Below are 17,158 nucleotides of genomic sequence, written 5' to 3' on the forward strand. Positions count from 1 at the left end.
TGTGTTTGGAGACTGTAGAGTGTAGGGTAAAAACACAGACTCTGAGGCTCTTTTTAAATCCCATTTCTGTCCCTTCCTAGCTGTGTGACCTTGTACAAATTACCTGACCTCTCTGTGCCTCAGGTTCCTCAAATGGGGATGCCAATAATGGAAGCAGTTGCCTCATAGGTCTACTGTGAGGCTAGAAGGATTTATGTATGTAAAGGACTCAGAACAGTGTCTGGTACCACTGTGCACCGTATGTGTTAGCTGTTATTGTTTGAGATCCAGTGGCCCAGCTTCTAATCAGCCTTGTTCTTCAGGACACTCTTTTAAGTATCTGGAAATTATGGTGAAAACGCACCCATGGCTCAGGTCTCAGGTAGAGAGGGAGCCACATCTCAGGGGCTGATAGAGGTACTAGCCCTCCTGCTTCCCCCAGGTGACCTGAAAAAGCCACAGAGCTCCACATGGCCCATTCTCAATAATATGCCTCAGTCACAGAAAAAGGACTGAGATCAGTTAAAATAACAGCAGAAAGAAATTCTGGTTTTTAAGATGTTTTCCTCCTTAGAGGATGGAGACAGGATGGTGGAGGGAGAGGGAAGGAGGATAATGAGGTGACACGTGCCCTGAGCACTCAGCAGTGACATCTGTCTAATACACACTTACAACGCAGAATGTCTGCCCATTGATAACTCAGTTCCAACCCATTAATTAGCCTTCAGCTCTTCTTATCAGGTTCTGAGAGAAAGAAAGAAGAGTTTGGACTAGGAAGGGCCTCAAAAGGCAGGGCCAAGTCAGGCATCCGTGGAAGATCCCTGGTCTGCTGGGTGTTCACCTGGGACAGAGACGGGGCTGGTGGCTAGTCAGCAGCTGCGAGCTCCATCCCAGAGCCCATCGGCCTCACCAAAGGGCTGCTGCCCCGCCAGAAACAAAGCCTGTCCTGGCAGGGTTTCCACTCACCCAGTGCCTGAAGGCTCTGCCCTTCCACCTCCGCAGGAACACAAGAGAGAGAGCTGAAGCCCCTCCCCACCCGTCACTCGGTCTGTGAGCCTCCCAGGGTTTCCCCACTTCCACCTGACTCCTGTGTGGTGCAGGGGAGCTTAAGAGAGCCGCCCCCTAAGAGAAAGGCAGCCCTCCCAGACTATCCCCATCCTGCCCACAGCTCGCTCTTCCGCTTCTGGGAACAAGTAGTATCTTCAGAGACTACAGGATTTCTTCAAGAGATTATTTCCTTCCAACAAGGACAATTGCAGTTTGGCTCTTCAAGATTTATGGACAGTAAAAAATCTTGCCCCCATAGAGAAATGCTCACAGCAGCCACGTGACGTGTCCAGCAGTGCAGTGCAGAGCAGGAGGAATGTCTCCGAGATGCCGTTCTGTTATCCCAGCTACCTTTTAACCTCCGGGTGTATTGTTTACATTGATGATGAGGCATGTAAATGCATCATAATTCCGCTGGTCACACTAGCTGGAGGACAATCAGAGAGCTCTGGAGAGAAATGGGCTTGACAAAACGATAGCTCAGGGTCTGTGGATAAATATTATACCAAACAGCAAACCCCTGGAGTGCAATTGATCCCTGGGTAATAAAGACTGTGCACAAAGGTTTCCCTCAAAGGTGAACTGCGTAACTTAAAGTTAGACTGATTTCCCCTCTGCAAAGCCACCACCAGATGAGGGGCCTGGCTTGATGCAGCTATATTTGTACGTGTCTGACCCAAGGCAACAGGGTGCCAATAATTAAAGCAAGTCAAAGGCCTCTCCTGGCCACTACAGGCTGAAAGTCCCCACAGCGCTGTGTCCTAAGTGCATTCTTTCCCCTCCAGTTGGGCCAGGGGCAGGGGGCAAGGGATGTTTTGAAGAGAAAATAAGAACTTAGAGCACTTACGTTCGTAACATACACGACAATTAGCCAGGGTGTTAAAATAGAGATTTTGCCTTCCAAAGCCTAGGATGGGGCCCAGGAATATGCATTATAACGAATGCCCAGGTAGGAGAATCAGATGCAACAGGCCGCAGACACTCTGTGAAAACGCTGCCTCAGAGGAGGGTGAGGGTGAGGGGGCAGCCTCCTTTGTCTGCTCCTCCAGAAGTCTAAGCTCTGCTTCCTAGGGGAGCACCAAGGCCGAGGGGCCTGAGGTCCAAGAGCCAGAAGGAAGAGAGGGGCTGCTGCAGGCTGGGGAGAACCAGATGAGAGCAGCTCCTCAGGGGCTGACCAGAAAGCCCGCCCGATCAGGGATGGCCAGAATGAAGGTCTGGGTGGGTGGCCATGCCAGGAGGCCGAGGTAGGTAGGAGGCTTTGGGTTCAGCCCCCAACCCCCCAAGGGCCACCTTAGAAGTCATGTGGAGGGATTACTGGTAAGAATTTTCCTCGAGTGAATGCACTCTGGACAGTGGAGGGGAGTTTGATTTTCTGCCACATGCCACCTGCAGAGCCCCATGTGGGGAGGAAGCCCCGGACCACAGCAGGGTACCCGAACAGCGGCTGTTAGAGCCAAGCCTGTGGACGAGGGCAGGGGCAGCTCCGGCCCCAGCTCTAGCTCCCTCCAGAGGCCTCACTTGCTCCTGGAGAAGGAGCCGCAGCCAGGGAGGGAGGCAACCAGTTGATGCACTTCAGGCAGGTCAGCACCCCCAGGCCCTACTTCCAGCTGCCACTTGGTTTTCTTGGAAACACCTGGCAGCTTGGCAAGAGGAGGCTGACAGTGCCAGAGAGCTCTGCCTGGGCAGTTTATGTCGCCTTGTTATGACTAGGACCAAGTTGACCTTAAAGTAACTGAACATCATTTACCGGAGACCTGGTGGGTCTTTGCCAGAGTCCCCCGTGGGAGGACTCTATCCAGGGTGGCCAGAGTGGCCAGCCTGGACCAAGACGCCTTCTCCTGACCATCCCGTCGCCACCAGAGTGTCACTGAGGGGCTCTTTGTCAATGATGAAGCCCTGACCACAGGCACCCAGCCCCAGGCCTGTGTCCAAGAGCAGGGTCGCCCAGGTGGGGGAGCTACAGGTGAGCCTCTGTGCAGGTGCACACAGGGAAGACATCCTAAGACATCAATCACCTGTTCCTCTTTGCCCCGGCAGCTCAGGATCATGGGCGCCCTGGGGCTCCCAGTCTGCAGGTGGGCTGATCTTCTGAAGGTCCCTGTGCTTGCTCTCCTGCTGTGAAATCCTAGAGGCTTGTGGGCAAGAGCTGCAGGAAGACAGGTTTTGCCATGAACTTTGTCTACCTTGATGCAAAGCACGTGATCACATTGAAAAGCCAGCCAGCCGACCAGGCCTACATCTGCACTGGTAATTCCTCCTATATACTACTGCACCTGTGCTGTTCAGATTTTTCAACGAAAGCAGTTTCATTTTTAGATACTTGTGCATTCCAACCAGCCACAGTGGTCAGAAAAATTTCTGTCATGTGATATCTGCTTTATAAGTTGTAACTGATTTTAAAGAAAGGAAAAGAAAGGCTTTTTTTTTTTTTTTCCAGTTGCGTCATCAACAGCCAACAGCTGTCGCCTGTGTGGTTTGTCTTTACCGTCCCTGTGATTCCTGAACTGAGAACAGGTCAGCCAGAGTCTGGCCTGCAGGCCTTGGAAAGGGGTTGTCGGAAGGAAGGAGGGAGGGAGGGAGGGAGGGAGGGAGGGGGAAAAAGGAGGAAGGCAGGAGATGAAGGAGGGGTAAGGAAAAGGAGAGGCAGAGAGACGGCGGGGAGGCCGCTCTTTGCTGTCAGGTCCATTGTCCGTGAGCTCTTCAAAGCTGCCTGTCGATCCCCAGCCTCTAAGACTCTAACCTGTACGATGCTGGCCCAGGGGTGTTTAATGAATGTCTGTTATTGAATAAACACGTTGGATTGTTCAGCAAATACTTCTTAACGGATTTTTCTCCACTTAGCTCTGTGCCAGCTGCCGACGTGTGATGTGAACAAAACCGCTACCTCGGTTGATTTTTTTAATGCCGTATAATTACTTGTTATTATTGACACTTCTCTGTTTTTATTTTTATTGGAGTGTAGTTGCTTTACAATATGGTGTTAGTATAAAATAGATAACTAATGAGAACCTACTGCCTTGTTTGGTTGACCTGGTACCTGAGTCATCCACCCCAGGCTCCCTTTAATAAGAGAAGACCCCAGCTTTGCAAGCGGGGCCTCTGTCATCTCATCCCGACGCCTGGTGGGGGTCCTGGTGATGTTCCTTCAGAAGTTCCTGGTTTGAGGGGAGTGAGCTTTCATGCTGAGGCTGACGATCAGACATGCGCGCCATTCCTCTGAGCAGGTAGTTTCCCTTGAACCTCTCTGTACCCGACGCTGTTAAACAGCAGTAGCACAGCAAAAACACAAAGACAACTCCAAATCTAGGAAACAGGTTCATTCCATTGACTTGAGGACACTGTGATTTTGAAAGTTAAAATAACATGTGCCTGATATTTCATTTGCTCTCTGCCAAATATATCTGTATATGTATATATCTCTATTCACACAGACCCCCCCCCACATATATATAAAATCTCTGTTTCTCACAAAGATCCTGAAAAGTAGGACTTCTATCTGCCATTTTGGAGATGGGGTGGAAGAGCCACAGATCTTCTGTACGTAACTTAAGATCACAAAGCCAGTAACCAAAGAGCCAGAATGCAAAGTGAGCCGCTATTGGATCCTAAAAGAACTTTTCTCCACATTGACAGAAGCTGTGTCCCTTGGGGACCCTGAAGTTTTCAGAGAATGAACACACGGGCCCTTCTCCCCAGAGTCCAGCAGCTGCTCAGGTCCACAGAAGCCAGCCATGCTGCAAGGACCATGTGCAGAGGTGGGCTCTTTCCTAAGCCCGACCCCATGAGACCAAGCCCACCTTGTGAAGGAGAGGCCACAGTCAGGATGCCAGCTCTTGGCCAGAAGAGGATCCTGCCGTGATGGATTTGCATCGTCCTCCCCTGATGGCACCTCCCTGGCTGACCCTGGACACAGCTGGGGGTGTGCACTGTAACAGACTGTCAGCAAACATGTTGCCAGCAGAGCCTAGAGGGCTGGGCTTCCCGGCCTTTCCTGGCCTTTGCCATGTTCCTGCTGCTGCTGGAGGATGAGACTCAGATGGGAGCCAGGTCCCTCAGGGGTCTCTGATAGACCATTATAGACCCAGTGGCAGCCATCCAAAGTCCAGACGTGTGAATCTGGCCAGTTGCCCAACCCATGGATTCATGAGCTAAATAAATGTTTATTGTTTTACACCGTTGAGTATGGGGGTCCTTTGTTACACAGTGGGTCCTGTGGCAGAAGATAACTGATACACTTCGGAACTGACAGCTGCAAACCAGGCCCAGGGTGTCTCTCCCAAGGGAGCCAGGTGCTGATCAAGGCCAGAGGAGCTGGGATGGGAAAGACCTGCCTGTGAGGGCATCTGAGTCATCCACCTGCCTAGGATGGAGGTTGGAGGACACTGTTGATTGCAGAAGGGGACAGGGACTGCCTGCCATATAGTTTTGTTGTAGATTCCCTTGTGGTGATTAGAGAACTTCTCTTTTTCTTTTTGTGGTTTGAATGATCACACCAAGTACTTTATGGGGAAAGACCAGCCAAAGGATGGACATGCCTCCTTTCATGAAATGAGACTGACACCTTCCTGGGAGCCAGCTGTACTTCCAGGGAAAGAATGAATCACAGTCATGAATACAGGGAAGGCAGAGCCTGGTTTTTCTTTCTGAAATAGAGTGTCTAATCTCACCATAAATGCAGCTGCATGATTTCACAAGCTTTTACAGCATGGTGATATAATAATCAATACTAAAAAGGTAAAATGATGCATTTGGACAGTGATGAACCAAAGAAGAACGGGATTAGTGGAATTAAATTAAACAAAAATCTGAAACAGAAATAGACACTGACTTCCTATTATTTGAGCTATAGAAAAAGTTCATTTCTGTAAACATTTTTTAAAAAGATTTCATCCTGTTATTTCAGGATCTCAATTACTCTTTTTAAAAAATTTATTTTTTTATACAGAAGTTTCTTATTAGTTATCTATTTTATACATATTAGTGTATATATGTCAATCTCAATCTCCCAATTCATCCCACCACCACCCCATCCCCCTGCCACTTTCCTCTCTTGGTATCCATAGGTTTGTTCTCTACATCTGTGTCTATTTCTGCCCTGCAAACTGGTTCATCTGTACCATTTTTCTAGATTCCACATATATGCATTAATATATGATATTTGTTTTTCTCTTTCTGACTTACTTCACTCTGTATGACATCAATAACTCTTGAAAATGAGACAAGCCAGCAATTTAAAACAGCTTTCTTTTAACTATTCAGTGCTAAAGGAAAATATAAAAATGACTCTATTTTAATGAGGAAAATTTACATAGACTATTGACCTTGTGTGAAACCTCCCATTATGTGAAATATACTGCACTTTGTGTCATCCGAGGTTCACTCTTCCTTTCATTTGGTTGACATTTAAAAGTACTTCTCAGAATTAAGAAAAAATATCACAGTAATCTTGCTTTTCCATAATCAAAATAGAGGAGGGAGAGAAAGAGCAAATGAACATTTTTCATGGACATAGGGGCACAAAGGCGAAATTCCTGTAGAGCCAGCAACCCAGAGCATGTGACTCTTTCAGGAAATTCATCAGGAGAAGAGGGGAGGCCCTGAGTTGAAGCTTTGGGGTGTCTGAATTCTCAGGAAGAACTTGTGCCCTGGTTCCTTTCAAGCACGTTATCTGGCAACCCCAGGAATGGGGTTCTGTGGACCCTGGTCTGCAGTGCCTGCCCCAGATACAGCGTCTGCAGGAACAGGAAGACCAGCGGGATGACAGAGTCTCACCAATGTGTCCCATCACCTCCTCCCCTCTAAGCTCACCTGACTGTGCTTTGCTGGGGGAGGTGATGCAGTCCTGACTCCCAGGATGTCTTCCGGCTGAACTTGAAAAGCAGCCACTGTCAGCTTTCCAGCTACCCTCTTTGAGATTCTTTTGGTCCTTGTTTCTGTCTCCCTCCTTGCCTAAGGCCAGTCTCCCCATTTTTCCTCAAACTTGCCATACTAGAACGATGGCCAGTTTCCTCAGCATCTCCCAGGATGAAGAAACAGGTATCCCTGCCCCTACAGGAGCTCAGCACCAGCAGGGCAGCGGCACAAACTCATTCATTCATTCCTTCATTTTTTTATCCAGGCAGCATTTATTGAGGGCCAGTTGTGTGTGAGCAGATGAAATAGCATTTCTGTCTTCAAGCAAAGCATAAGAAAGAATATACAGTGGTGTAATTCAGACATACAACGAGCTATGGGAGGAGAGTGAGGCATGGGATCAGAAATGCCACAGAGGTAATAAAATGTTTCCTAGGTGAAGATATTTCATTTAGGCCTCGAAGTATGAGGAGGAGAAAAAAACATGGGGTAACCTTCTTAGGCAGAATTCAGATAAGGGAAAGACATTTGTTCCATGGAAAAATGAGCAAGGGCCAATAATTCACAGTACATACATATGGACACTAGCAAATAAACATCTTTTAAGAAATGATTCAACCTCAGTAGGAATCCAATATATGTAAATTAAAACTACAAAAAGAGATTCCTTGTTGCCAACCAGATTCTAAGGATTTCAAAATGATAACACTCTGTGAGAACATGAGATGGACGACAACACTCCTACACCATGACCTAGCAATACGTTTCAGGAATTTTAATAGTGTGAGTACCTTTTAGTTTTCTACAATCTAAAGACAAAGATTTATACACAAAAGACAGTCATGCAGTACTGTGCACGTCAGAAAAATTGGGAAACCCTAAATACTCAACATAGGAATATGGAACACTCATAACGTGGATTATTAGGAGGCTGTTTAAAATCATGTTTGTAAGAAATGTTTAGTGACTTGGAAAGATAATGATGGTATAAGTAAAACTCACGTTACAAAATTACACAATGACTGTTATCATAGTCCCATAAAATTTGTGTGTCAGGGTGTATGCTTTCAGATGCAAGTAACATTATGTGATTTAGAGTGTCTTATACAATAAGAAGTTTATTATCCTCTATAACAAGACATTTGGACATAGATGGCCCTGGAATTAGTATGTTACACTTTTAAGCACTTGGCACTTGCATCTTTCCAAACTGTCAGTCTTACTATCATGGTCCCGTCCTCAGGTTGGTCCTTCTTGCTGCCCACAAGATGACTGCCAGTGACACAAACTCACACAGCTCTCTCTCTCTCTCTCACATATATATTTTACATATCTGTAAAATATAAAATATATTTTCTTCTTTTAACTCTCCTGTTTTAACCAAGTTCCTATTACACCAGCCCTTACAAGCTTGCATTTTATTGACCATGGTTCAATATGTCCATGCCAGAATTTATTTCTGGTTAGGGGAATGGACAAGACAAATCTAACACTCACTTTCTTATGGTGGGAAGGAGCCATGTTTCCTGAGCACATTGCCACCTAATATCTGAACAAGGTCAAGAATTCTGCCAGCAAAGATTGTGAACAGAGGAATAATGGCGGTTGGGTAGACAACCAACATCTTCCCATAATACACTTGGAGTAAAAAAAAAAAAGAATACCCCCCAAATTAAGAGTAATTTTCTCTAGGTTACTGTGAAATTAGGGTTGAATTTCATTTTCTTCTTTGTGTGTCTGAATACTTACAAATATTTTCCATCAGTATAAGTTTATTTTAAAGACAGAGAACAAGTAAAAGATAATTTTAAAAGAAGCATTTGTATGAAGAAGTTTTAGTACAATGTGAGATTTGTGTTGACTGTCTGTAATGAGCAACCATTAGAACACCTGTATTCACTGAAAATGGATATTTTAGAAGCTGTTAGTAGATAAGGTGTGCGTCTGTTACATGTCTTACATAGTTAAGACAAAACTTACCTTGTTTTTTTCCTTAAGGACTTCCATAGAATGACAGGATGACAAGAGGTTGGTGAGGGCTATAGATGCCAAGACCAGTTGCTTAAAAACATGAGCAGAGAAGACCAGGTTTTAGGGAAAATTTAAAAATAAAGGCAAGATTCTATAAATAAAACTTTGTGAAAGACAGCATGCAATAAAAGTAGAGTATGATTTTAAAAACAATATATATAATGGTTATAAATAATAATAGATTATTGTAAATATAAATGCATTTAAATAAAACTAGAATGTGGTGAAGAAAAGTATAAAATAATATAATATGATTCCTATTCCACTTCCATCCATGATAGATTAGCTTATATAGACTCATCTTCACTCCATTATCTAGAAAACTTACCAAAATATATAAAACCATATTTTGGAGTCTGTCATTAACTGGCAGCCTGAGATTTCAGTCCGTGAGAGGAGGTAAACAGATTAGTGAGCCCTATGCTGCCCTCCCCTTTCTCCCTGGAAGCATTTTCCAGACTATGGCACAAGGAGTCGAACCCAAGTGGTGCATGACGATCTAGCTGAGCGGAGGACACAGCGTTTAACAAGGCTGCTGTGGCTGGAATTCACAGAGCAGGTTACCAGAGAGGAAGGAGCTCTACAGAAAAGGAGCTCCAGAAATTTTCATGGGATCCCCACTCTATATTTGGCTGAATATCAAGGTGCACAGGCAGAATGTGGAACTCTATAAAATTAGTGAAAAACTAACTCCTGCATGGCTGTAAAATGAACAATTCTCACACCTCATACAGAGCTAGAAGATGTTTGGCCAATCAAAGGAGGGTGGCCTTATTTAGCACCAGATCATTCATCAAAGACATAAGGGAAAACAACAATATGTGGTAGAGTTCATGACATGTAATGGTGTGAAATGAATGAAGATAACATGAAAGTAAAAGTGAAAACTGAAATGTACTGACCTAAGTTTCTTACATTAAATGAGAATTTGTAGATCAGTAAAGGCTGGTTGTCATTTTAATTATGCATATTTCCTACAGCTTCTAGTAAAAAACAAACAAGGAGGTTTTGCTAATAAGCTGGTGGGACAGAAAAAATAAATACCAAATTTTCTCAATCAATCCAAAAGAATGGTGAAAAAAAAGCAAAGTGGAAAAAAGTTAAAGAGGAACAGATGGGACAAATAGAAAAGAAATAACAAAATGGTGGCCTTAGACCTAACCGTATCAATAAGTACACTGAATATAAATGGTCTAAATTAAAATGAGAAGGCAGAAATCACTAGACTGGAAAAAGATGCACCACAGTTATCTGCTGTGTTCATGTAATGTACTTTAAACATAAAAAGGGAGAAACATTTAAAAAATAGAAAGATAACAAATTCTGCCACATTAATATTAGCGATAGTGAGTCATTAAGTGGCTTTATAATTTACAGAGTGGCTATATAATTACTAGTCAAAGTTTTCAGAAAGTGGGTATATCACAGGAGGTAAATAACAAACTTTTACAGTGATAAATGGATCAATTCATCAAGAAGACACAGTAGTCCTAAATATGCATGCACCCAATAACAAAGTTTCTAAGAATAAATACTGAATTCAGTGGAGAAATAGAGAAATCAATAATTATAGTTAGATATTTCTCAGCTCCTCTCTCAGTTATCTAAGAACATGTAGACATAAAATCAGTAAGGACATAGAAGACTTGAACAATGCTTTCAGCCAGATAAATATTGTGTTCATTGAACACTGCACCCAACAATAGTAAAACACACGTTTCTTTTCAAGTACACATGAAACATCACCAAGATAGAATATATGCAGGGCCAAAACAAATCAAAATAAATTTAAAAGGATTGAAGTCACAAGGGTTATCTTCTCTGAATAAACTATAAATCAAAAAAATCTCGAAAATATAAAAATATTTTAAGCTTAATGTAAAAAAGAGTGTCTTAAAATTTGTGGGATACAGGTAAAGCTGACATATAGATTTAAATTCTTATATCAGAGAAGAAGAAAGTTTTAAAATTAATCAAAAGCTACACTAAGAAGCTGGGAGAAAGAGGTATTCTATTAACCCAGAGTATGTAGAAGAAAGGAAATAATAAAGATAAGAGAAAAAAATAAATGAAAATTTTAAAATGGACAAAAAAGAGAGGAAATAAATGGAAAGTGACAGTTTAAAGTATCAATAAAATTGATGTCTCTCTACTTAGACTTATTTTAAGAAACAGAAAAAATACAAGTTATTTATACCAGGAGTGAAAGAGGTGATTTCACTATAGATCTTACAGATGTTGATAGAATAATAAGTGGTTAGTAAGAACAACTATATTTCAATAAACATGAAAAGATAAATGAAATTGGCAAATTCCTTGAAAAGCAATAATGTACCAAGAATGATACAAAATAAATATATCTTAACTAGTAATGTAATTGAATTTATATTTAAAACCTACTCACAGAGGAAACTGCAAACCCAGATGGCATTAATGGTGAATATTCTCATGTTTAGAAAAGATGCAATACCAATATTACCTAGGCTCCCTCAGAAAATAAAGGAGGGGGGGACACTTCCCAAGTCATTTATGAAAAAAAATTACAAGAAAAGTAAGCTATATGCCTCATGAATATAGATGTAAAAATGCTTAGCTAAATATTAGCAATTCAAATCAAGCAATATATAAAAAAATATTATTATCAAATGGTGATTATTCTCAGAATGCAAGAGAGATTTTACATTAAAAATCAATCCGTTTAATTTACCATATTATAAGAACAATAAAAAAGTGACCTTAATATACGTGGAAAACGCATTTGACAGAACTCAACATCCATCCCTGAGGAACAAGAAATAAATTCACAACGAACTGTGAATAGATGGGAATTTCCTCACTCTGCTCGAGGGCATCTAAAATAAACTATTGACCTTGTATACACTGACCTTGCTAAATTCATTTATAAGTTCTCTGATTTTGTTCCTTTTTGAAATTGTTTTGGCTCTTCTGGTTATTTTTAATTGTCATGTGATCACACTATCTTATTCTGAGACTTTCTCTTAATCAAGAAAATGTCCAGTTTGCATGAGTGTAGATCAACAGAGCAAATGAACAGAATATAATGTCAAGGTAATTCATTGGAGAACAGTCTTTTCAGAAAACACTTCCAAAATGGGTAAGACCTCTGGAAATCCACTACTCCATACAAGCAGTAAGAACACTGAAGAACCATCAACATCAATTTTTTTCAGGACCTTGTACATTAACCATAGACTTGCAACAATCCGAGAAGCATTTATTCAAGAAAAATCGCTGAATCTTAGACCCGTATCCCAAACATAGAAAACTCATACAACTCAATAAGAAGAAGATAAACACTCTAATAAAAAATGGGACAAAGATTTGCACAGACACTTCAACAAAGAAAGCATTAAGTTATACATATTGAACTATACACTTTAAATGAGTGCATTTTATTCTATGTAAGTTAAATATCAGTGGAATTGATTTCAAATTTTATATTAAAACCTCAGCAAAATATTTTAGGGGACGTTTGATAAAGAAATACACTTGAATGACAAGCCCGTGAAAAGATGCTCAATATCATTAGTAGTCACCAAAAGGCAAAATAAAGCTCCACTGGGGAAGGACTGGCATGGACAAAATTTAAAAGTAATAATTTTAGGGCTTCCCTGATGGCGCAGTGGTTGAGAGTCCGCCTGCCGATGCAGGGGACACGGGTTCGTGCCCCGGTCTGGGAAGATCCCACATGCCGCGGAGCGGCTGGGCCCGTGAGCCATGGCCGCTGAGCCTGCGCGTCCGGAGCCTGTGCTCCACAACAGGAGAGGCCACAGCAGTGAGAGGCCCGCGTACAGCAAAAAAATAAAAAAATAAAAAAAATAATAATAATTTTAGGAGAAAATAAGAAGCAACTAAAACTTTCTGTACTTCTGGAGATTAAATAAGATGCAACCATTTTGGAAAAGTTTGGCAGTTCATTATAAAGTTAAACATACACATTCCAGAAATTCCAGAAACGTATACATAACCCAGAAATTCCACTCGTATATTTACTGAAGAGAAATGAAAACATATATCCATACAATGACCGTACACAAAGGTTTAGAGCAGTTTTACTCATTAAACCCAACTGGAAACAACCAAAAAGTCCATCCACAAGTGAATTGATAACAGAATCAATTACATGGTAGAGCACTGAGTAGTAGTAAAAAGGGATGTATCAATCATCGTCATAAAAATATTCACGAATCCCAGAACATTGTGCTGAGCAAAAGAATCAGATAAAAATGTGTGAATATTGCAAAACTGCTTTTATGTGAAATTTTGGAACATGCAAATCTTACCAATAAAACACTAAACAGGTCAGTGTTTGCCTAGAGCCTGGGGTGGGCTTTTCAGACGGAATTCAAGGAAAATTTTGGGGGTGATGGGCATGTCCTAGATCTTGATTGTGGTGGTGGTCACACTGGTGTTTGCATTTGTAAAGATATTTAAAATGGATGTATTTATTGCATATAAAATATATTTCATTAAAATTTAAGTTAAGAAAAAGAAACTAAAGAAGCAAAACCAAAATAGTGTTTTCCTATAGCAAATTCACCTATCCAAGAACTTTAACTGGAGAAATGCCATATATTTCCCAAAGTTCTAGGAGAATCAACCACATCAAGAGAAGGGTATATTGGCTGTGTGACTAAATAGCAATCTCTGGTCCCTAAGTGGATGAATTTATGACGGCACCTGGGAACCTCTGTGGAGGACCTGCTGGTGCTCACAGGACAGGGACATCATCAAATAAAAGTTCACTTTCAAAAAGGTGTGAGTGGAAAGGAGGCTTTTTTAAAAAGTGAAGTACAGTTAATTCACAATGTTGGGTCAGGTTCAAGTGTACAGCAAAATGAGTCAGTGGAATATATATCTTATACATATATTTCAGATTATTTGTCATTATAGCTTATTAAAAGATATTGAATATAGTTCCCTATACTGCACAGTAAATCCTTGTTGTTTATCTATGTTGTATATAGTGGTGTATATCTGTTAATCCCATACTCCTAATTTATCCCTCTGACACCCCTTTTCCCCTATGGTAACCATAAGTTTGCTCTCTATATCTGTAAGTCTGCTTCTAACTAGTAAATAAGTTCATTTGTGTCATATTTTAGATTTCACATATAAGTGATATCCTATGGTATTTGTCTTTCTCTTTCTGACTTACTTCACTTAGTGTGATAATCTCTGGGTCCATCCACATTGCTGCAAATGGCATGATTTCATTCTTTTTTACCTTGAGACAATCAACCAACAAAAGCACTGGAGGTTGGAGCTTCAGGAGGCCGCTTCTACTAGCCCCCACCAGCACAAAGCAAGCTGTTCCCCTCTCAGCACATGTGCATGACCAGCGAGGTGGTCTTCTTAGTCTCTGTTTCAATTGGAGTATAAGACAAAAATATGACCCCGGTGGCAGTGTGTGTGCACATTGAATGTGGATGCCTGCAACATCCCAGGCCCAGAGAGCTCAAGGACATTGCTCAAGGTCACGCAGCTGATGAGTCAGGATGCAGACTTAAGCAATTAACCATGAGCTGTAGAGTGTGGTATCTCCCAAAGGGATATTCCTGTGTCTCCTGTAGTTCATCCTATGTGTGTGACTGTCCACGCGAGTCTGCTCTGAAACCATGAACACAGCTCACTGTAGATTTGTATTTTTTGCAAAGTGTAAAATCCCATAGGATGTTCTCCATGGCTAAGATTACTGGTTGTTATCTAACACCCTTTTTCCTTCCTGCAGAGTAATAAAGTTTTCAGCTGAGACACCTTCCCCTCAAGTCCAAACGTTGCATTTTCCAGAATCCTTTGCCGAGAGGTATGGCAACGCGACTACATAGTGCACCATAGGCTCTCAGTGGATATGGCAGTCTTTGGCGCCTTCCTTAAAGACCAGCTGGCAACACCTGTTGACTTTTCTTCTGCCTTTTCTCATTCGGCTTATCCTTTAGCTGGAGCTCTATGTGGGACCATCTGGGACATACCCAGAGGGCTCATTCCCAAAGTTATCTGGGAGCAGAGCCCTGGCCCTGAGCGGCTGCCCTCAGCACTTCTACACGTAGGAAAGAAAACCCCAAACATTAACGCTTAAACAAAATAGGTGGACAAAGAAGATAGGTGTTTGTTTTTGCTACCAGTTATACGAACCTAATCTAAACTGTTGGTAGAAAAGTACATGAGATTTTATTTCTTCGGATTATCTTAACTGTGAAGTATTTCTATCAGGTGCACTTATAGAGAAAATCACCTGTCCTATGTATAAATGGAGTGGGGCCAGATAATAAAAGAAAGGGGACCCTAAGGCATTGGTACAGAATGTGAAATGGGGGCAGGGCACAGGATTCCCTGTTTACCCAATGTTTACTGAACATAGCATGTCTATGGGGCCTCTGTGACTGTAAAGACCCAGCCCATGTGCTCCTGGAAACAGGATGCAAAGAACTCTGTCGAGAAGACACATGTACCTTGGCTTGGCATTGTCATTACAACGTTCTAAGGTAAACGTTAGGGTGTCTGTCCTGTTTCCCAGAGAAGACAGAGTTGCAGGTGTTAAATGCCACTCAGAAAGCATTTGAACTAGGATTTTAACCCTGACAGTCAGACTCCAAAGCACGTGTTGTCCAGAAAGCCCAAGGCTTCCTGGAGATCACCAGCTCGCTGAGGATGCAGGAGGGGATGACTGTAAAGAGAGTTAAGAGCTTGTGAACAGGAAGGGAGGCTACAGCATGAGAAACATAGGTGACCTGGTCCACGTCACAACGAAAGCATCCGTGCAACACAGGACGGATCACCAGAGTGAAGGGGCAGCCCACAGAACAGGGGAAAACATCCTCAAGTCATGTGTCCGGTAAGGGGTTAATATCCAGAATGTATAAGGAACTCCTACAATCCAACAACAAGAAACAAACAACCCCATCAAACAATGGACACAGGACATGAAAGAACATTTCTCCAAAGAAGATATGCAAATGTCCAATAAGCACATGAAAAGATGCAGAACATCACTAATCATTAGGGAAACACATATCTAACCACCTTGAGTTACCATTTCATACCCACTAGGCTGGCAACTATTTAAAAACCAAACAAAATAAAACAGAAAATAGGAAGTGTTGGTAAAGATGTGAAGAAATTGGAACTCTTGTGCCCTGTTGGTGGGAATAAAATGGTGCAGCCACGATGGAATATGATGGTTCCTCAAAAACTGAAAAGTAGAACTACCATATATATCATCCAGCAATTCCACTTCTGGGTATGTCCCCAAAAGAATTGAACACAGGGTCTCAAAGAGATATTTGTACATTTACATTCATAGCAACATTATTCACAATTAGCCAAAAGTGGAAGCAATTCAAGCATTGACCATGGATGATGGATAAACGAAATGTAGTCTATACACACAATGGAACATCATTCAGCCGTAAAAAGAGCAGAAATTCTGACACACGCTACAACACGGATTGACCTTTAAAACGTTATGTAAGTAGAATAAGCCAGTCACAAAAGGACAAATGCTGTAGGATTCCACTTCTGTGAGGGTCCTAGAGTTCTCAGATCAGAGACAGAAAGTAGATGGTTGTTTCCAGAGGCTGGGGTGGGGGGAGGGGAAATGGGATTTGTCGTTTAAAGGGCAGAGAGTTTCAGGTTTGCAGGATGAAAAAAGTTCTAGAGAGGAACGTTGGTGATGGTTGCACAACAGTGTGAGTACACTAAATGCCTCCAAACTGTACACTTTAAAATGTTTGAGATGATAAAGGTTATGGGTTGTGTATTTTACCATAGTTTTTAAAAATTAAAATTAAAAATCAAAAGAACATAGGTGGAGGTAAATGGAGGCATTGGACCAGGCACCTTCCCTATGGAAAGATATAGGAAGAAAAGAGAAAAAAACAAGTTCATAAACTGAAGCATAAATGAGGGGTGAAGGAAGTTGCTTTGGAAGTACTGAAACTGGTGTGCATTTTGCCAAGGTGGAGTTGGTCCCTGGGTGGACAGAAGCAGCTGTAAGGAGGGTGTGGAAAATAGGTTCACACAACATTTTTCAGTGTCTGCCTCCCACCATCTGCCGCCCCCCCACAAATATTCTAAATAACGTCTAGCGATCGGCTTACCAAATGTCCTCTGATGTTGAGGTTTCACAAGGCAACCCTCTCCTGGCAATTTGTGAGAAATGATGAGATAGTGTATGGGCTGATGGCAATTAATGCCTCAGAAAAAGTCTGTCCTTGGCATGAAATAA

Source organism: Mesoplodon densirostris, chromosome 1 (genome assembly GCF_025265405.1).
Source record: "Mesoplodon densirostris isolate mMesDen1 chromosome 1, mMesDen1 primary haplotype, whole genome shotgun sequence".
In the NCBI taxonomy this organism is placed as follows: domain Eukaryota; kingdom Metazoa; phylum Chordata; class Mammalia; order Artiodactyla; family Ziphiidae; genus Mesoplodon; species Mesoplodon densirostris.